Source organism: Triticum aestivum, chromosome 3A, assembly GCF_018294505.1.
Source record: "Triticum aestivum cultivar Chinese Spring chromosome 3A, IWGSC CS RefSeq v2.1, whole genome shotgun sequence".
NCBI classification, from domain to species: domain Eukaryota; kingdom Viridiplantae; phylum Streptophyta; class Magnoliopsida; order Poales; family Poaceae; genus Triticum; species Triticum aestivum.
In genome coordinates this window covers 132,052,273-132,073,526 of record NC_057800.1, presented here as the reverse complement: position 1 = coordinate 132,073,526, position 21,254 = coordinate 132,052,273, and the positions used below count along the sequence as shown (strand labels likewise).

Genomic DNA, 21,254 nt, shown 5'->3' with positions numbered 1-21,254 from the left:
AGATCCCTTGCCAACAAAACCGAGAGCAAACCTGAAAAATGACAAAAGCATTGGCAGTACTTCCAGCAACATAAATCACACTATTATTGCATACCCTATTATAACTTTCAGACTGCTCTCCCATACGTGACTAATTCAGTCAATTAGATGGGAACTTAAGTAAATAAAAAACATGACCTAGCAGACTGTAGAACCTGAATTAATATTACGACAAAACTAAATGCAAAATGACTGGCTACTTAGCATGGAAGAATGCTTTCACCAGGCAGAGCTAGCTAAAATTAGAAGAAAAAAATCAAGCAGACTTAACAACAGGAGCATACAGACCTTCGTCGATGTCATTGTCATCTTCGATTTAATAGAGAAATCAGAATAGTTTGAATACCATATCTTTTCTTAACCTGAATACACATATACAACGGATGTTTGTCAGTTCCAAAACCCAGCCAAAACTGAAGTTATGCGTGGCCATGATCCATTCAAAGTTGATTTTGTACAGGGGGCAATGGATTTCTAAGTTGATTTGCAAGGAAAATTGATGTAATTATGTGCCATTAGGATACATTCAGAGTGCTAGAAACCTATGGAGAGGAAAAGCAAGTACATATCTGTAGAGGTCAAGACTCAACTTGAATCTAGAATAGCAGATGTAGTTTCACCGTGATCAATTTAGACAATACTGAAATTGGCATGACTGTGATCTGCATACCAATATTAGGTCACTTCTTAGTCTGCTCACAAAATGTTGATCAAGAGTTCCCCATCGATCTTAAAGATACTAATCGCAATCACAATTCCCTCTCGAAGTTAACTGATTATCACGAACACGCGGGGAAGAAGGTCACAGCTAACTACAACATAGAGCTGGCATAAAAACAAGTAGGAGCTCATAATTTCCCATTACTCCTAAAAAAATTATAAAGCAAACCAAAATTAATGCTTTGTGACTGACCAACAAGAATTAGAAAACAAATTCTTATACCGAAGGTGCTCTGAACGCAAATCTTTTCTTCATAAACACGGAGAAACTCTCGTGACAGAGTAAGCTTGCGACGTATAAAAAGATATTATAAGAAAGAACACCAGATAGGAGCTAACAAAATTAAGTTTAGAATATACGCTAGCAAATCAATAACCGTACAAAAATATTGTGGTCCAAATAAGATTCATATAGGCCACTAACTAAACCGACAGGAACCAAACTTTTATATTTTGACCAATTGTTCCACATTAGTCTGGACTCTTGTTATTTCATTTATCCAAATTAAGACTGTCATTATCTAAATTGAATATGCTTAAAGCCTCTATCTGATTTAGCCAAAGCAGGAGAGCATCTAATATAACAAAATAGCAGGGCGAGGTGTTTTTATAATCATCATAGTGTTGGGGAACGTAGTAGAATTTTAAAATTTTCTACGCATCACCAAGATCAATCTATGGAGTCATCTAGCAACGAGGGAGAGAGGAGTGCATCTACATACCCTTGTAGATCACGAGCGGAAGCGTTCAAGAGAACGGGGTTGATGGAGTCGTACTCGACGTGATTCAAATCACCGATGACCAAGTGCCAAACGGACAGCACCTCCGCGTTCAACACACGTACGGTTGGGAAGACGTCTCCTCCAACTTGATCCAGCAAGGGGGAAGGAGAGGTTGATGAAGATCCAGCAGCACGACGGCGTGGTGGTGGAAGCAACGGTGATCTCGACAGGGCTTCGCCAAGCGCAAGGGAGATGGATGAGTGTCACGGGAGGGAGAGGGAGAGGCCAGGGACTTGGGTGCGCAGCCCTCCCTCCCCCCCACTATATATAGGGTGCCTAGGGGGGGCGGCCCTAGGAGATCCAATCTCCTAGGTGAGGCGGCGGCCAAAGGGGTGCCTTGCCCCCCAAGGCAAGGATGGCGCCCCCACCCCTAGGGTTTCTAACCCTAGGCGCAGGGGGAGGCCCATGGGGGGGAGCACCAACCCACTAGGGGCTGGTTCCCCTTCCACTTCAGCCCATGGGGCCCTCAGGGATAGGTGGCCCCACCCGGTGGACCCCCGGGACCCTTTCGGTGGTCCCGGTACAATACCGGTGACCCCCGAAACCTTCCCGATGGCCGAAACTGGACTTCCTATATATGAATCTTTACCTCCGGACCATTCCGGAACTCCTCGTGACGTCCGGGATCTCATCTGGGACTCCGAACAACTTTCGGGTTACCCTGTGCTAATATCTCTACAACCCTAGCGTCACCGAACCTTAAGTGTGTAGACCCTACGGGTTCGGGAGACATGCAGACATGACCGAGAAGCCTCTCTGGTCAATAACCAATAGCGGGATCTGGATACCCATGTTGGCTCCCACATGCTCCACGATGATCTCATCGGATGAACCACGATGTCGAGGATTCAATCAACCCGTATACAATTCCCCTTGTCAATCGGTACGTTACTTGCACGAGACTCGATCGTCGGTATCCCAATACCTTGTTCAGTCTCGTTACCGGCAAGTCACTTTACTTGTACCGTAATGCATGATCCCGTGATCAACCACTTGATCACATTGAGCTCATTATGATGATGCATTACCGAGTGGGCCCAGAGATACCTCTCCGTCATACGGAGTGACAAATCCCAGTCTCGATTCGTGCCAACCCAACACACACTTCCGGAGACACTTGTAATGTACCTTTATAGTCACCCAGTTATGTTGTGACGTTTGGCACACCCAAAGCACTCCTACGGTATCCGGGAGTTGCACAATCTCATGGTCTAAGGAAATGATACTTGACATTCAGAAAAGCTATAGCAAACGAACTACACGATCTTTGAGCTAAGCTTAGGATTGGGTCTTGTCCATCACATCATTCTCCTAATGATGTGATCCCGTTATCAATGACATCCCCATGTCCATAGCCAGGAAACCATGACTATCTTTTGATCAACGAGCTAGTCAACTAGAGGCTCACTAGGGACACATTGTGGTCTATGTATTCACACATGTATTACGATTTCCGGATAATACAATTATAGCATGAATAATAGACAATTATCATGAACAAGGAAATATAATAATCATTTTATTATTGCCTCTAGGGTATATTTCCAACACATAGGACTTAAAAGTATCAATGACATACAACCCAAAACACAAAATTAGATGGCAAAACATGCATGGACTGAACTCTTCAGCAAAATAATATATGTCTATTCAAAGCTATATGTTTCCAGATTGTTTAGGATTATTTTAACTGCTTTGACGTTCCCCCTCCTCAATTAGAGGTACAAGTGATAGGATTCGGTGTACTGAATTGATACTTTGCACATATATAGTACATCTTTGTATGTACTTTACAGAAGTACCTCGTGGGCCCCTATTACCAAGACCGGTAAGAAAATTGTGCAGCTATGAGATGGTTAATTTGATTATGTTGTAGACTAATTTTATACAGTGTACACGGAGTTCCCAGAACAAGAAAAATAGAGAAAGTAGCTAAGCTCAGGTGCACATGGACCCCCAAAACCATATCACCGTCTCAAATCAACTAGAGTAATAGACATCTACTTTGGATAAACTATAGCCAAGTTGCATTGGATACAGACGCTACATCATACTTCTTAATACAATGAACATTTGACAAGCAACTAAATTCTAACAACCAGTATGAATCAGTGACATGGTACAAATAACAGGTTGGTCCATATATACATACCTGAAATTGTACTGTTGTAGACGTAGGAGGTAGCGACATAAGCACAATCTGATTTGTGTTTCGTCCCTGAATTAGATGATTCACTCCAGCACTCGATTTTTTTCCTTGAACACAAAAGGAAGGAAAAAAGAGTATTAGAAACCAGCATATGTGGGCCTAAAAAGAGTATTAGAAATGGAAAAAAGAGTATTAGAATAATTTTCCTAAAAAAATTGCAGGTTGCATTGGAAGAGAGACACGGTATATCCCACGTTGCAATGAACAATTGAACAAGATTCAGGAAAAGGCCAAGACAAACCTGGAAGTAAATTTGATCCTAAGCAAGCATCCACATCTTGAAGCCATAATGGGGCGCCACCGCGCCAGCATATAATGTAGGCCAATATGAAAAGAAGATTCATCCTGAAGCCATAATGGGGCACCAGCATACAACAAGACACATGAAGTAAACCTAATTGTAAGAGCAAGCTTGCACAACCATCTGTCCAACAATCCCCTTCCTTAGAACCTACCTAGACCATATAACATGCCACAAGTGTGCACCTAATTTGGTACCACCCACCAACATTAACCTAAGGCTAAATAGTGGAGTCTGCAATTACACCAAACCTGAGATCTCTAAAATTATTTTATCCTTAATCTTGGACCAGATCCACCTAGTTTATCCAAAAAACAATTGGCAAGAGCCACACTAACCATCATAGCATAGACTCGAGATTCGTGTTTTACACTCTAGGATAGGAAAAAAGAAATACCAACCAAAGAACATAGGACAGAAATATATCCTTCCAAGGATGTAGCTAGATCCAAGCTCCTCCTGGACAGAAAGAAACAGAAGTTTGTCCCTTTCTTGACAGAGAAATAGAACCAGGAAGACAACAAAAAATTACTTTGGATGAATCGTGCTAGATCCAAGGCTAGGACTGAACCGACCTACTGCTACTACGCCTTGCAGCCATTCATCTACGTTCAAAACAAGTAACATGCAGCCAAGCATACATTAAACACTTTGACTGGAGGAAGTGCAAACTAACATAGGAAGTATATCAGAATATGAGAGCAGATGACAAATATTATCCCTTATGTTGATAGGATACAAAATCCAAAATAGGTAAACATATATTGTTTTCGCGATTTATGAAAATTAAAGCGCACACTGACCAAACAATTAACACCAGTGGCCATTGGCACATGAAACATAGAGCTGGAAGGCAATAAGCATTCAGGTATAACAATAAGAGAAGCACAAATGCCAAATAGATGTTTAGCCGATGTTCGAGCCCCGCTGCTTGGCACTTTTTGATAAATTGCAATCAAATTGGCTAGATAAGATAGATGTGCAGGGGTAGGAAGAGGGGGTGGAGCTCACCACGTTCAGGGGGAGTAGGAGGAGGGACGAGCCATGAGGGATCGTGCCTCGTCCACCTGCAGCAGTTGCTGCTCATCCAGATCGGAACCGACCTTGTCCACCAGAGGAGCAGGGACGCGTGCGTGCACCTGTGTGACCAAAAGCAGCAACATCGTGAGGGGGGGGGAGGGGATTAGGGTTGGAGCAGGGGGGAGGGTGGCATCCCGAGCAGGCCATTGCATGGGCCCGGAGCAGGCAGAGCACAAGCACTCAGAGGCCAAGGTCGGACGACATCGCCGGCGAATCTATGAGCACCTTGGCCGCTGCCTGCCCTGCTCACTCTCCCTCTTCTCTTCCCTTCCCTTCCCTTCTGATGACGAGAGGGGGAGGCTGCGGGCGGCGTGGTGCGATGGAGACGAGGAGAGAGGTCCACGCCAGCGAGGTCTGAGCGGCGTCGGCGGCGGCGAGGTCTGCGGGGCGTTGGTGGCGGCAAAGTGGGCGGGGTGGAGAGGTCTGGTGGAGGGAGAGTTCGGGGAGAGGGCTGGGGCTAGCGAGGCTGGGATGCGGGAGGACGGGGCCATGGCCGCCGCCGTGCTCAGAGCTCGGCCCCGACCACCGCCGCGCTCACCAACGCACCCACACGCCTAGGCTCGAGCTCGGCCATGGCCGCCATCGCGCCCGGATCCAGAGCGCCCTTCCACCCCTCGGCGCGCGCTGCTTGCCGCCGGGCCTCACGGGAATGGCCGCCGCCCGGCCGTCTTCGAATCCGGCCACCGCGGCCCGACCAACGGGCATGTGATTCGGGCGACGGGAGGGGAGGAGATGAGGCGGAGCACGGGGGATGAAGGGTGGCGGCAGCGGCGAGTGCGGGGATGGTGGGGGCGACTGGGAGGACGAAGAGGCGAGGCAGACGCCCTCCCTCGTCTCATCCATTGACGGGCCAACCAGGGATCAACGCGTCATGAGCCAACATGTGAAAAGACGAAAACGCCCTCGGCGGGGCACTGTAATAACGGCGGTGGCACAAGATATTTTAGCTGGGAAGCAAACTATTCATTGGAACAGTGTTTTCAGTTCAATCCAGCAGTTGGGGGTGACTGAGGGCTCGATCCGACGGTCCCAAACGCATCAAGCGAAACGATCCGACGACCGAGAGTTGCTAAACTCTGAGAGAGCCCGGGAGCGACTGGAATCCTTATTTCTCGATGTTACTATGTACCACCGACACATAACGGAGCAACAGCGAAACCAGGTGACAGCAACTTTTCAGCCATTTGGCAAATAAAATCGCTGTCGCCCATCAAACCGATTGATGATGACAAATATTTTTTCGGTTTTGCTAATTTTCATCCGGTTGAATTCAATTGGCTTTCATTAGTTTTGTGAGCCATGCGATCTCTGTGCCGAGATTCGTGTTATTTTTGCCCCAATGTTGCTTTTTCTTTCTTATCGGGCCCGCTAGGGCTCCTTTGATTCAAAGGAATTATTTAGGATTTTTGGAGGATTGAAATCCTTAAGAATTTTTTCTATATCGACCTTTGATTCATAGGATTGGATCCCATAGGAATTTATCCTATGAAATCTTCTGTACTACATTTTATAGGAAATCTAACATCCACTCCAACCTCTTTTTACAATTCCTTTGTTTTTTATGTGGCATCAAACACTTTTTGCTAATCCTATAGGATTCAAGTTGATATGCCACTGCAATCCTATACTTTTCCTATTCCTACATTTTCAAAATCCTGTGAATCAAAGAGGCATTTTCTGGAGACCCGGTACCCTTCCTTCGCTATCGCTCGCGTTGTTGTGGTTGCCCGTTCTCCTCCTCCTCGTTTCCCTACTCATTTCGAAGACACAACCGGAACAGAGTCGAGCGAGAGTGAGACAGCCATGGCGATTTGGAGCTCCCCTTGCCGCCCGATTCAGTAGGCTGGTGGTACGGCGTCCGGCTGCCCCGCCCCCTCCGTCTGCCGCACCGGAGGTCTGCAGCATCTCCCCACGCCACCTCCCTCCCCCACCGCGGGTACTATTTTTCCCCGTCGATTTGTGTCGTTCGTCAGATCTGTTTGTTAGTTGCGTGTAGAGTTTTCTCGGTCAGATCTTGTTGTTTGTGTTAGTTGCATGTATTACCCGCACATATTTTGTGTAGATGTATGTGGTTTGTGTTGCCCCTTGAGTAGATCACTGATATTCACATTAAATTTAGACTAGAAGTACACTGATCCCTTTGTCATCTGCTAGTTTGGTAGGTTGTCGTTCGTCTGGTATGTGTCTTATGTAGATGGCTGGGATACAAATGCTGACCCTCTTGGTGGGTTCAGTCTCGTGATGTGTATTTCGTGAACTGATTTTTTTCAGTTTAGTAGAAATTTTGGACTCTAATTTTTAGTGGTTTTGGTTAGTGATTTAGAGTGTAACTGTGAGTGAATTGGATAGTGACATGGCCTGAATTTTTTCAGTTAAGTAACAATGATTTGGACTGCAATTTTCAGTGTTTTGAGTAGTGATTTGGACTGTAACTTTGAGTGAATAGGATAGTGATGTAGATTGAATTTTTCAAGTCAAGTAACAATGCGTTGTACTGTAATTTTTACTGTTTTGGTGAGTGATTTGGACTGTAACTTTGAGTTAATTGGACAGTGATGTGGACTGAATATTTTCAGAAAAGTAACGGTGATTCGGACTGTAGTTTCACTCTTTTATTAGTCTGTCTTACACTGCAATTTTGAGTGTTTTGTTCCATTGGCTTGTAACTTCAGGAGTGTGTAAGTTACAGTGATCTACTCTGAATTTTCCCTTTTTTCCAACACACTACGTTAAACTGAATATCATTAGCAGATGACTAGTGTTGGTAGATTTTCCCTATTTTAGTTTTCTATGATTTTTTTGCAATGCAAACCTTGTACATCATTTGCGCCTGAAGTAGCTCGGTAAAAGCGTATGACCCACTCTGTTATTTGTCAAGAAACTAGTTAGAGAAAGCATGTTTTTAATAATGTTTTTTGTTTTCAGGATTTTTTTTCTGCTATTAGAAAGCCATATGTTAAGGAAATCAACCTCGTCATTGAGGTACATCGCATGTCCTTTGATGATGCATTTCATTGCATTTGGTCGATTGTAGGCATCTGCCTTCAGTAGTTTGAGTAAATTATCTATTAATGCAAACAAGTATTCAATTCTGAACTGTAAATAAATGCAGAGTAATTTTGTAATAGGTCCCAGTAATTTGATCTAACGGTCACAAATTTGTCCTTTTAGTTCTGAAATGTAAATATGTTATCAGTTCTATAGATTCTTTTTGTTTGTTGCTACTAGTGTGAGTGCCTTCTAGTGTGAATGTTTTTAGCCTGATTGTGTTTGTCCTTTTTCTGTTAATTTCATTTTTTAGTGCTTATGTTAATGCCTATCAATATTCAATGTAAGCAAGCATCAGATCATAGTAGTTTGCACTTCCAAAGTTACTTAAATTCAGTCCTTCAGTCACAGCTATTTAAGAACGGGTAGAAAGTGTCTAAAACCAGTAATCAAGGTTTCTTAACAGTGTTTAGGTTTTTAGTTTCCAAAGTTTGCGAAAATAGTCATATTTTCTCTCAACTCGGGCAATCTTCCCCCTTGTATGTTTTTAACTAGTTTTCCTAAAATGGAATTGCTAGCTTCGTGAGCTTGTTTTGATCCTTGTAGTGTGTTTATTTCTGCAAATTCAGAAATCTATGATCTGGGCATCTAGTTTTCAGTTTTCCTGTGATCATAGACTACAAATTCATGCAACCATATCCTAGTTGTTCCTAGAGTTTCTCCTGGTTCAAGCTTTTGTACGATTATGTTCTTATTTTCGATCTATGTAGATTTAGTGCTTAACTTAGCCTATGTAATATCCACTACAGGTATGTTCTTTCTTCCAGATCTGTTCAGGCAGGAGAGAGACGAGAGACGACAGGAGCTGATGAATGCATAGGAGGGGGTGTTTACCTGTGATTTTTTTGCTTCTCCAACCATGTTCGTGTCCTTGATCATGGAGGAATCGCCCTCTCTGGTGGTGCTTCTCTGGGGTTAAATTTAGTACTTTCTCAGTGGTATTACAGTGTAATTCTTCTGTGTGTTTTAAGTGGAATTTACAGTGTACTTTTAGTGGAATTAGAGTGCATTTTCAGTGGGTTTACACTGTAATTATTAGTGGAATTACAGTGGAATTTACACTGTAAATCTGTGGGTTTACAGTGTACTTTTAGTGGATTTTTGCCCTGTATTTGCAAGTGGCATTTTTAGTGGAATTATAGTGTATTTTTAGTGAAATTACTGTGCATTTTCCATGGTATTTACACTGTAATTATTAGTGGAATCTACACTGTAAGTCTTAGTGGATTTACAGTGTACTTTTAGTGGATTTTTGCTCTGTATTTTGCAAGTGGAATTACAGTGTATTTTTAGTGGAATTACTGTGCATTTTCCATGGTATTTACATTGTAATTATTAGTGGAATTTACATTGTAAGTCTTAGTGGATTTACAGTGTACTTTTAGTGGATTTTTGCTCTGTATTTTGCAAGTGGAATTACAGTCTATTTTTAGTGGAATTACTGTGCATTTTCCATGGTATTTACACTGTAATTATTAGTGGAATTTACATTGTAAGTCTTAGTGGATTTATAGTGTACTTTTAGGGATTTTTGCTCTGTATTTTGCAAGTGGAATTACAGTGTATTTTTAGTGGAATTACCGTGCATTTTCCATGGTTTTACACTGTAATTATTAGTGGTATTTTTGCCCTTTGTATAGTTGACTCAGTGCATCAGCAATTGCAATTTTTTAGTATTTTAGTGCTCAGAGTGTTATTCAGCTGTGTGGTTAGATGTCATTAGTTTTGGTCCTTCTCATCCTCCTGTAGTTAGCTTAGTTCACCTTTTGTTAGCTTTTAACACTTTTACCTGCTTTCTGTACGGGTTTCAATAGATTGGGGTGTGAATCCGTTTATAGTTTGGTATGTGGACCTGTTTAGAAGTGATTTGCTGGACAGAAAGAAGGGTTCGGATGCGGCTCTGTAGAGTCTGCACTTCATCAACTGATCCCACGCCCATCCCCTTATTGATCCATGATGCAAGCTGTAACGGAGGGCCGGAACAGAACGCATGTATAGCTGCCCACTTGGTACTATGGTGTTCCGTGATGTAAAACCACTCTCGCTGCCATTGGTTGGAAGTTTCGGTGAAAGAGCCTTTTGGCCAGAGAGTGTTGGTAAGCTTGCTTACTACAACACCGCCACACTTCGCCTATTCCCCGTCGACTACCTTCGGCTTCACACTAAAGGTCTTGAGCCATAGGCCGAAGTGTGGGGGGTTCGGAGGAAGGCCTCGCACGTGATGATAAACGCTGAGACGTGGAGGAGAGAATCCGGAGTTAGATCGTGAAAATCTAGTCCGTAATAAAACATTAGCCCCCGGACAAAGGGGTGGAGAGCGAACCCTAGCCCTCGGAGGAAGTGAGAGATGAATGCGACCCTCTTGCCGGATTTGGGGGTCGGAATAACCTGTCCTTGAGCAGGAAGCCTGTGGGGGATCTCCGCGGTCAGGTATCTGGCCGCCCGAAGCTTTGCGACATCCTCCTTTGTAATGGAGGAAGCCACCCATCGACCTTGAGGGATGGGCCCAGACATGATGGGGAAGCTTGGAGCAATGAAGTCGAACCTTGGGTGCTAGAACTTGAGGTTGGAAAGGCTGAGGAGAGGTTTGGCGTAAAAAGACGGCCCTTGGTTCCTTTATAAAGGCACCGGGTATTGAACGCCTCCTCCTGAGCCTGAAGACTTGCCTATTACTAAGGAATCTTTTCAACAGAACGGTTGGGTTACCCATGCTCGTATTGATGAGAATCCCGCAATAAGGGGACACGATCTCTGCTTCGACATGACGTGCCAATGACAACCACGCCTCGAAACATGGAACGGTGGGATAGGAAACGGTTTGAAATAAATAATCGGGCGAGCGTGATGTCATGTTATAAAAATTATCTGCAGATTGGTCTCGTAAAATACTATACTCTACGGTTGTGGTACTTGTGTTGCAGGTACGGACACTGTCGTTTCGCCTGAAGACTATCCTGAAGTATTCGGAAAGGGGAACCCGCCTTGCAATGTCGAAGACAATCTGCACGCCGGACACCTCGTCATTGAAGCCTGGTTCAGGGGCTATTAAGGGGGTCATGGACTAAGGGGTCCTCGGGCGTCCGGCCTGTTGGATATGTGCCGGACTAATGGGCTGTGAAGAAACAAGACCGAAGACTCTCTCCTGTGTCCGGATGGGACTCTCCTTGGCGTAGAAGGCAAACTTAGCGACCCAATATGAAGATTCCTTTCTCTGTAACCGACCTTGTACAACCCTAGTCCCCTCCCGTGTCTATATAAACCGGAGGGCTTAGTCCGGATAGGGGGACAATCATTACCATAGTCATACAGGCTAGGCTTTAGGGTTTAGCCGTCTCGATCTCGTGGTAGATCAACTCTTGTAATACCCATATTCATCAAGATCAATCAAGCAGGAAGTAGGGTATTACCTCCATAGAGAGGGCCTAAACCTGGGTAAACATCGTGTCCCCTGCCTCCTGTTACCATCGACCTTAGACGCACAGTTCGGGATCCCCTACCAGAGATCCGCCGGTTTTGACACCGACAACGCTATCTTCCTCCTCAAGGCTCCGAGGGCGCCAGATGTGGCGTTTTTTCAATGGAGCACTGGTAAATTTTGGAGGGCCCATTCGGACTGGGTCAGGGAGAGCGACATCCTCAATATAGAACCACTATGAGAGCCACTCTTTGGACGCCTTCTTCGGTGTGCCGGATAAGCATCCGGTCCCGGCTATGCGCCATATTTCGGCGCCGCCCACCTCAAATATAGATCCCTTTTGGGAGCGAGGGACGAGGCAGAACAGTTTCCTCCATAGCTCGAAATGAGCCTCGCGGCCCAGGAATAGCTCGCAAAGAGCGACGTAGCCCGCGATGTGCAGAATGGAACCCGGCGTGAGATTGTGCAGTTGGAGGCCGTAGTACTCTAGAAGACCTCGGAGGAAGGGGTGGATTGGAAACCCGACGCCTCTTATTAAGGATGTAAAGCACACTCGCTCCCCTCCTGGCTGGATTGGGAAAAATTTTCGCCAAGGCTTCACCAGTAAAAGAGGTTAATCCTGCTCGAACAGGGACTAGATCCGCGGGGGGGGGGGGGGGGGATTCCTGCGTTTGAAGCTTAGCCAACTGACCGTGGGATACAGAATATCTCTCCCAATCGCCTTTTTCGGAGCCATGAGGACGGGAGGAAGAACTGGGAACGCTAGCCATGCTAGAATGGTTTCTCCTAGCAAGCTCTAAGGATTTTCCGCTCGATGTGGAATAGGATCTGAGATCCAGTCCCTTTAAATAGACACCCTTCTTACATGGCCAGGGTGGTATGTGCAAAAATTACTATGACCTTTCGTGTTCGCTTGACACGTGGAAGCCGTAGCGGTGGAGGCGCAGAAGCCAATGGGTACGACAATAAATGGAAAGCCGAGTATGACTCTTCGGATCAAACGCTTTGAAGTGTTCGGAGGAAGAACCCACCTTGCAATGCCGAAGACTATCAGCACGCCGGACACATCGTCATTGAAGCATGGTTCGAGGGCTACTGATGGAGTCCTGGATTAAGGGGTCCTCAGGCGTCTGGCCTGTGTGACATGGGCCGGACTATTGGGCCATGAAGATACAAGATAGAAGACTTTCTCCCGTGTCCGGATGGGACTCTCCTTTGCGTGGGAGGCAAGCTAGGCGTCCGGATGTATTATGATCTTTCTCTGTAACCGACTTTGTATAACCCTAGGCCCCTCCGGTGTCTATATAAACCGGATGATTTAGTCAGTAGAGACAATCACAATCATACATGCTAGACTTCTAGGGTTTAGCCACAACGATCTCGTGGTAGATCAACTCTTGTAATCCTCATACTCATCAATATCAATCAAGCAGGACGTAGGATATTACCTCCATCAAGAGGGCCCGAATCTGGGTAAAACATCGTGTCCCCTGCCTCCTGTTACCATCGGCCTTAGACACACAGTTCGGGACCCCCTACCCAAGATCCGCCAGTTTTGACATCGACAGGGGCACCCTATAGACACACAAGTTGATTGTTTAGCCGTGTACGGTGCCCCTCTCCATAGATTTTCACCTCGGTCATATCATTGTAGTGCTTAGGCGAAGCCCTGCGTCGGTAACTTCATCATCACCGTCATCATGCAGTCGTGCTGACGAAACTCTTCCTCGACCTCTGCTGGATCTAGAGTTCGTAGGACGTCACCGAGCTGAACGTGTGCAGATCGCGGAGGTGCCGTACCTTCGGTGCTAAGATCGGTCGGATCGTGTAGACATACGACTACATCAACCGCGTTGTCATAACACTTCTGCTTACGGTCTACGAGGGTACGTGGACAACACCCTACCCTCTCGTTGCTATGCATCACCTAGATGAATCTTGCGTGTGCGTAGGATTTTTTTTTGAAATTACTGCGTTCCCCGACATTAACTCCTTAAACTTGAAAATTTAACAAAATGTTTGATGAGTTAACATTTAAGGGTTCGCTAAGAGATGTCCTAAGACAAGTTTCAGCTCGGAATATGCTAACCAAAAAAGCTCCGGCATGGGACCGAGTTTCTACATCAGTAGTACTTCCTTCGCTTCTAAATATTTGTCTTTCTAGAGATTTCAAGAAGTGACTGTATACGGAGCAAAATAAGTGAATCTACACTTTAAAATATGTCTATATACATCTGTATATGGTAGTCCATTCAAAATCTCTAGAAAAATAGATATTTAAAAACAAAAGAAGTATATTATAAATAAATAAAATAAAAAGGTCAGAGGCCCTCTCTTCTCTTTTCAGAGTTAGACACACAGTTGAGAATAGAGGAACGGATAAGCAGATGGGAGAATTCCCGTAGTCCATTTTGGCTACTGCTCGGGTGAGCTAGCTCTGTGTACCACCGACACATAACGGAGCAACAGCGAAACCGGGTGACAGCAATTTTTCAGCCATTTGCTAAAGAAAATCGTTGTCGCCCATCAAACCGATTGATGATGACAGGGTTGGCGCTATCGGTCCAGCCCGGGAAAAGGAACTATTCTTCAGCACGGCTTCAACGCAGAGTCGGTCCACATATGTGGGCACGGCCTTCGCTCAAAAAATAAAGAAGAAGAAAAAATGTGGGCACAGCCGAGATGGTGTGCAATATATGGGCCCTGTGCCCTACTGAAAATGGATGTACGCAGAAACGTCCACTCCACTCCTACTTTCGATGAACGCGACAGCTCTGAGCCTCTGAACGCCTGTGTGTTGAGCTCCAGGCCATGGCCTGCTTGGCGCACTGCACGAACCGTTAGCTGAACCATCGCCGAGAGTCTTGGGAGAAAGCAGGTTAAGTAAGTAGCTGCGGCTAATCAAGTGCCACAAGATTGTGTCGCTCCGTATGTTGCCGCTCGCCATGATTATGCATGATTAGTATGCCGTATGCGGTTCGAGGCGTCCAGCCGAAGACCTTTGTCCCAAAGACAAGTACGTACAACCAGAGCTAATTACTTACTGGCTAAAGTCCTAAAGATGCAAAATCCGCGACCCCAGCATGAACATAACCAAATACAGTACTAGCATCTCGTTCCATTCCTTACCTGCAGCACAACCAGTTGATGCTTGGTTGCCGGCCGTGATTGTCGGACAGTTACTCCTACAAGAGCCACAGTAAAATCGATGTGAACGGAATGCGACGAGATCAGGCCGCAGAAGCTACCTTGTCCCTTGCAACAATGTTTCTGATCGCTTTGCGCTCGGGAATTCCCCTGTGTGTCCGCATGAGACCTCGCCCGTTTTGTTTACTTCTCAAGGGGGAGAAAGAAGCGCTCTGCCGCCATTGTCACCTTTCCGTTCTTCTCTAAAGTACCGTAACCCCCACTGCATGCATACGGGCACTAATCAGTGGAACCGCCCTTTTTCTGAAGCTTCTAACAGCATGTAGACCCCTTGGGTTAGTAAGGGTTATGCTAATTAACGTTTGTGACGCAAGTTTTCGGCGTTAGTTAACAACCAACCCTCTGCGTTCTGGGACCGTACGCATGATATGAATCGAGACGGCGGATCATATCACTGATAATTGCGTGATCTGACATGATCTTGTTGTAAGTACAGTTTGCACGCACGTGGTCGAGTCGAACTGCATCGGACCGAGACGGCAGAACATATCATCTACTGATAATTTTGTGATCTGACATGATCTTGCTGTAGTACAGTTTGCACGCACGTGGTCGAACTGCACTGCATCGGATCGAGACGAACTCGTTGATTCCCCCTACACGCTTCTCACTGCTGCTGGTCTCCATGTTCTCGATCTATGCCTGTGCCTGGACTATCCTGCTCGGCTGTCACCTAATCCTGTGTGCTCCTTTAGTAATATCCAGCGATCGATCGAGCGGCTGACAATTGCATCTCGGGGCAGGACCGAGGGTACATAAAGCAGGAGCAGTGAAAGGTAACTTTCAGATAAAGCACATCCTATTATTTGTCCTTGGGAGAAAGGGAAGGAATCTGAGTAGTACATCTCGGCCACAACCCACAAAGGCGAGGATTGAGGAATGATGGAGCGTCAACAGTTCTGGGAGTGATGAGACAGGCGAACTTTTTTTTAAAGGGAATATGAGACAGAGGAACTTGGAATAACGTGTGCGAGGAGGATCTATATTCGGCGGCCTAACATTATTTCCCCCACCCGATACGTCCAGCTTATACCATTCCGTTTTGTTGGTGCCATATGCCATCACTTCCTCTTCGAGGCAAAATGGCAGCGAGCTGGTTGGTTTGGCAAGGCAAGAATCTGGAAACAACAGGATGGTTGTGATGTCATGAAAGGATATATGTAGTATCCCTCCGTAAAGAAATACAAGCGTATAGATCACTAAAATAAAGTAATGATCTAAATGTTCTTATGTATCATTAGAAACTTCAAATCGTATAATTTCTAATGGTGTAATATTTAGACTATATAAGTCATCTTATGTTTGTCAAAGTATAGATCTAGGAATATGCACAAGCCTTATAAACCGGAAAGGAGGTAGTATGTTGATATGTCCTTAATAATGGCATTTGCAGTAGGCAAGATTGTCGATGTGTCGGGCAACCCATTTAACATAATCCGAGATGAAAAAGATGATAACAACGCAACAATCCAAGCCCGAAATTTGGGTGGGAAGCCCAACCACTGGAGAATCTCTAAGATGTATCCCCACTTGACCGAGTCAAACGCCTTCTTAATATCAAGCTTGAAGAGGAGTGCGGGTGTTTTGCATTTGTGAAGACGTCGGGCGAAGTTTCGACCATACATGAAGTTGTTGTGAATACTTCTCCTTTCGATGAATGCACTCTGGGCGTTGGAGACAAGATCATCCATGTGAGGCGCAAGCCGAAGCGAGAGAATCTTGGCAATAATTTTAGCGATGGCGTGGATGAGATTAATGGGCCTATAGTCAGAGATGCCTTCCGCACCATCCTTCTTTGGCAACAAAATAACGTTGGCCGAATTTAGCCACTGGAGGTTGGAGGTGTGCAGAGAATCGAATCGTTGAATGACCCCCATGATCGAATGCTTGATGGTTCCCAAGCACTTCTTGAAGAACATCCCCGTGAATCCATCTGGACTCGGCGCCTTATCACTAGGCATCTACTTTATAGCCTTCCAAACCTCCTCCTCAGTGATGGCGGAGTCAGAGGTCTTGCAAGGCATGGTTCTCGATGTCCAATTCATCCCATTGAAATCATTCTTACTCGTGCTTGCCCACCCCATGACCTCGGAGAAGTGGTCGTGGATGATCTTCTCTTTTTACTTATGCTCAGTCACCCAACCTTGAGCATGCTTTAACCAGTGAATGTGGTTTTTTCGCCTACGGGCATTGATGCGACGGTGGAAGAATTTGGTGTTGGCATCACCCTCCCTCAGATTTGCCAACCTAGCACATTGGTTCTTTCGAGCCCACTCCAGAACCGTCAAGCTAACCATGCGATGCTTGAGCCTAGCATGTAGGCATCGCTCCGTGATACGTCTCCATCGTATCTATAATTTTTGATTGTTCCATGCCAATATTCTACAATTTTTATATATTTTTAGCAACTTTATATACTATTTTTGGGACTAACATATTGATCTAGTGCCCAGTGCCAGTTTCTGTTTGTTGCTTGTTTTTTGTTTCGCAGAAAATCCATATCAAACGGTGTCCAAACGGGATAAAAACAGACGGAGATTTTTTTGGAATATATGTGAATTTTGGGAAGAAGAATGAACGCGAGACGATACCCGAGGGGGCCACAAGGCAGGGGGGCGCGCCCCAGGGGGTCAGGCGCTCCCTGGGCCCTCGTGGCCACCCCGTAAGGCAGTTGATGCCCTTCTTTCCCGGAAGAAATTTAATATCCGGATAGAGATCGTGTTAAAATTTGAGCCCAATCGGAGTTACGGATCTCCAGGAATTTAAGAAACGGTGAAAGGGCAGAATCAAAGAACGCAGAAACAGAGAGACAGATCCAATCTCAGAGGGGCTCTTAACCCTCCCACGCAATGGAGGCCAAGGACCAGAGGGGAAACCCTTCTCCCATCTAGGGAGAAGGTCAAGGAGGAAGAAGAAGGAGGGGGGCTCTCTCCCCATCGCTTCTGGTGGCACCGGAGTGCCGTCGGGGCCATCATCATCACCGCAATCTACACCAACAACTTCACCGCCCTCATCACCAACTCTTCCCCCCTCTATGCAGTGCTGTAACCCCTCTTTTACCCGTTGTAATCTCTACTTAAACATGGTGCTCAACGCTATATATTATTTCTCAATGTGTATGGCTATCCTATTGTGACGCCCGGATAATCAAGCTACAGTAAAACTCTGCTGATGGTGCCATGTCACCTCGGTTACTGTTGATAAACTCGAGTTAGTTCGAAACCGATTCAAATTCAAATTCAAAATCAAGCAAACAATAAAAGTTTTCAAATATTAAATCTAAAGTGCTCGAAATGTAGCAAATAAATCCTAGATGATTATGGTGGTGAAACCACATTTTTATAAATTATTTTAATACACTACAATAAATAAAACAACATCTTAAACAATTAAATAAATGCCTTTTATTTTTAGTAAAATACTAAACTATTTTATTTGGGTGCCATAGTTAAATATGGCAGTAGTATATTTAGTTATCTAAATCAGGAACTACTTTTATCTTTTTAGAATAGTAAATAAATTAGAGACTAAAAGAAAACATAATAGGAAAATCAGTAAAAGGAAAAAAAATAACAAGCTCCTGTGCTGGTGGGCTCTATGTAGCTATAGTGTTTTGGCCCAGCCCACAAAGGCTTTTCTCCCACCTCTGTACAGCGCAGAGGAGGCCATGGTGCTGTGCACGCACGCACACCGTCCACGCCGCCGATTGTCGCCGTGTCAATCATCTGGAGTACCCTGCAGATGGATAAGAAGACCCCCAACCCCATAGACAAACCCTAATCGTCACTTATCCTCTCGTGCTCTCTCTCTTTCGTTTGTTTGTCGCCTGAAGCTCATGGTCGTCGTTGTTGCGTCGATCCCGCGGCCATCGGCATCCCCGTCACCCGAGAGCATGCCCTGGAGCTTCAGCGCCTCCGCCTCCACCGACTACGTGCATCGGTTCGAGCTCGGACGCACCGGAAGCTCGCCATCGCCCGTCTTCTTCGCCACGGCCACCGATGTTCGTCGTCAGATGCGCCGCCTCCCGAGCGCCCCGACCTCCTGACCACGTCCACGAGCTCCGTGGTGATCACCTCCACCGATTCCCCCCTTTTTTCATGTCGAATCCGTCGTCGTAGAACTTGTACGCCGCCGCGCCGGAGCTCGCGCTCACCACTGTCGCTCACCACTGTGTGGTCGCGCTCACGGCGTCCTGGCCGCCCCAGGGGCACTCCCTGGCCGTGTCCCGCGTCCGCTAGCCGTGGTCGTTCGCGTCGCTCGCCGGCCGTGCCCCGCAGCTGCCTCAGTCCCCTCATCGACCCTGCTCACCCCCACTACTACGCCCCGTTGCGCTGCTGTGTTCTGCTGTGGCTCGCTGGCTCGAGCCGCTGCTGCTGGCCCCGCCGCGACTAGTCGCACCCGTCTCCGGCCGTCGCTACCGCGTTGCTCTGTTGCGCCGGACCGCCCGCTCGTGCCCCACTTCCCCCGGCGCTGCTGCTCCTCTCCTGCGCCGCCACTCGCCCTCGTCGGCTCCGTCCGCCACTCACCCCGACTAGCTGACCGCGCGCTGGCCTCGCCGGCCTCGCCCATCTCGTTCGCCCCTGCACTGCGCCTCCTCGTCATGCGTCGTCGCCGTCGGCGTCTCTCTGGGAGCGCATGTGTGCGTTCCCAGCCACCCAACCGTGGCCCGAGCCACTTCACATGGGGCCGGCCTATTAAAAAGAAGAAGAAAAGAATTAAGGAATTAGAATAAAATAAAAATAGATAAGCAATAGATAAGGCACTGACATGTGGGTCCCACCAGACCCATTGACTATTCAACCATGGACCAGTCAACTGCTGACTGGGCAGTTGACTGGCCCCATCGTCAACCCCTGTTGCACTCTGGGTGCACTGCACCGGGTGCACTGCACCGGGTGCACTTAGAATTTTCGCTATTTGATTTTCATATTAATAATAGATTAGTAATTCTAGAAATTGATTTAAACTTCGAAAAATCATATAAAATAAATCGTAACTCGGATGAAAAAACTTTATACATGAAAGTTGCTCAGAACGATGAGACGTATCCGAATACGCAACCCGTTCGTCCGCCACACATTCCTAGCATAGCGAACACACAACTTTCCCCCTCCGGTTTATTTGCCCGAAAACGTGAAACACTGGGGATACTTTCTCGGATGTTTCCCCCCTTCGCCGGTATCCCCTCCTACTGTGTTAGGTCACCTCTAGTACCGCGCATTGCCTTGTTATGCTTTGTAATGCTTTGATTGCTCTATTATTTATTGTATTCCCCCTCCGTTACTTCTTTCCGGTAGAATCCGAGACCGCTGCTGATGTCCGTGTGTTCGACTACATCGAAGACAACCCCTACTTGCCAGAGCAACCAGGCAAGCCCCCCTTGATCACCAGATATCGCCTATTCTTCTCTATTGCTTGCATTGGAGTAGTGTAGCATGTTACTGCTTTCGGTTAATCCTATTCTACTGCATAGCCTGTCATTGTTGCTACAGTTGTTACCCTTACCTGCTATCCTACTGCTTAGTATAGGATGCTAGTGTTCCATCAATGGCCCTACACTCTTGTCCGTCTGCCATGCTATACTACTGGGCCGTGATCACTTCGGGAGGTGATCACGGGCATATGCTATATACTTTATACTGTTACATTACTTATGATACTGTTCGGAGTTGGGGGCTGAAGGGGCAGGTGGCTCCATCCCGGTAGAGGTGGGCCTGGGTTTCCGACGGCCCCCGATTGTTACTTTGTGGCAGAGCGACAGGGCAGGTTGAGACCACCTAGGAGAGAGGTGGGCTTGGCCCTGGTCGGAGTTCGCGGATACTTAACACGCTTAACGAGATCTTGGTATTTGATTTGAGTCTGGCTACTGGCCTATACGCACTAACCATCTACGCGGGGACAGTTATGGGCACTCGACGTCGTGGTATCAGTCGAAGCCTTCATGACGTCAGCGACTGAGCGGCGCGCCGGATTGGAACGTAAGCCTGCTCTTGTATTAAGGGGGCTAGTTCTGCTTCCGGCCACCCTCGCAACGTGCAGGTATGCAATGGGTGATGGGCCCAGACCCCTACGCCATAGGATTTAGACCGGCGTGCTGACCTCTCTATTGTGCCTAGGTAGGGCTGCGACGTGTTGATCTTCCGAGGCCGGGCATGACCCAGGAAAGTGTGCCCGGCCAAATGGGATCGAGCGTGTTGGGTTATGTGGTGCACCCATGCAGGGAAGTTAATCTATTCGAATAGCCGTGATCTTCGGTAACAGGGCGACTTGGAGTTGTACCTTGACCTTATGACAACTAGAACCGGATACTTAATAAAACACACCCTTCCAAGTGCCAGATACAACCCGGTGATCGCTCTCTAACAGGGCGATGAGGGGAGGATCGCCGGTTAGGTTTATGCTATGCGATGCTACTTGGAGGACTTCAGTCTACTCTCTTCTACATGCTGCAAG

At 46.5% G+C, this 21,254-nt stretch overlaps 1 long non-coding RNA gene across 1 annotated transcript; it reads left to right on the top strand.

Moving 5' to 3' along the window:
• Nucleotides 1-6,787: 6,787 nt before the first annotated feature.
• LOC123060675 (uncharacterized) lies at nucleotides 6,788-9,347 on the top strand. Its single transcript, XR_006428098.1, has 3 exons — nucleotides 6,788-7,025; nucleotides 8,057-8,113; nucleotides 8,929-9,347. It is a non-coding gene; the product is annotated as an uncharacterized lncRNA (long non-coding RNA).
• Nucleotides 9,348-21,254: the final 11,907 nt, after the last annotated feature.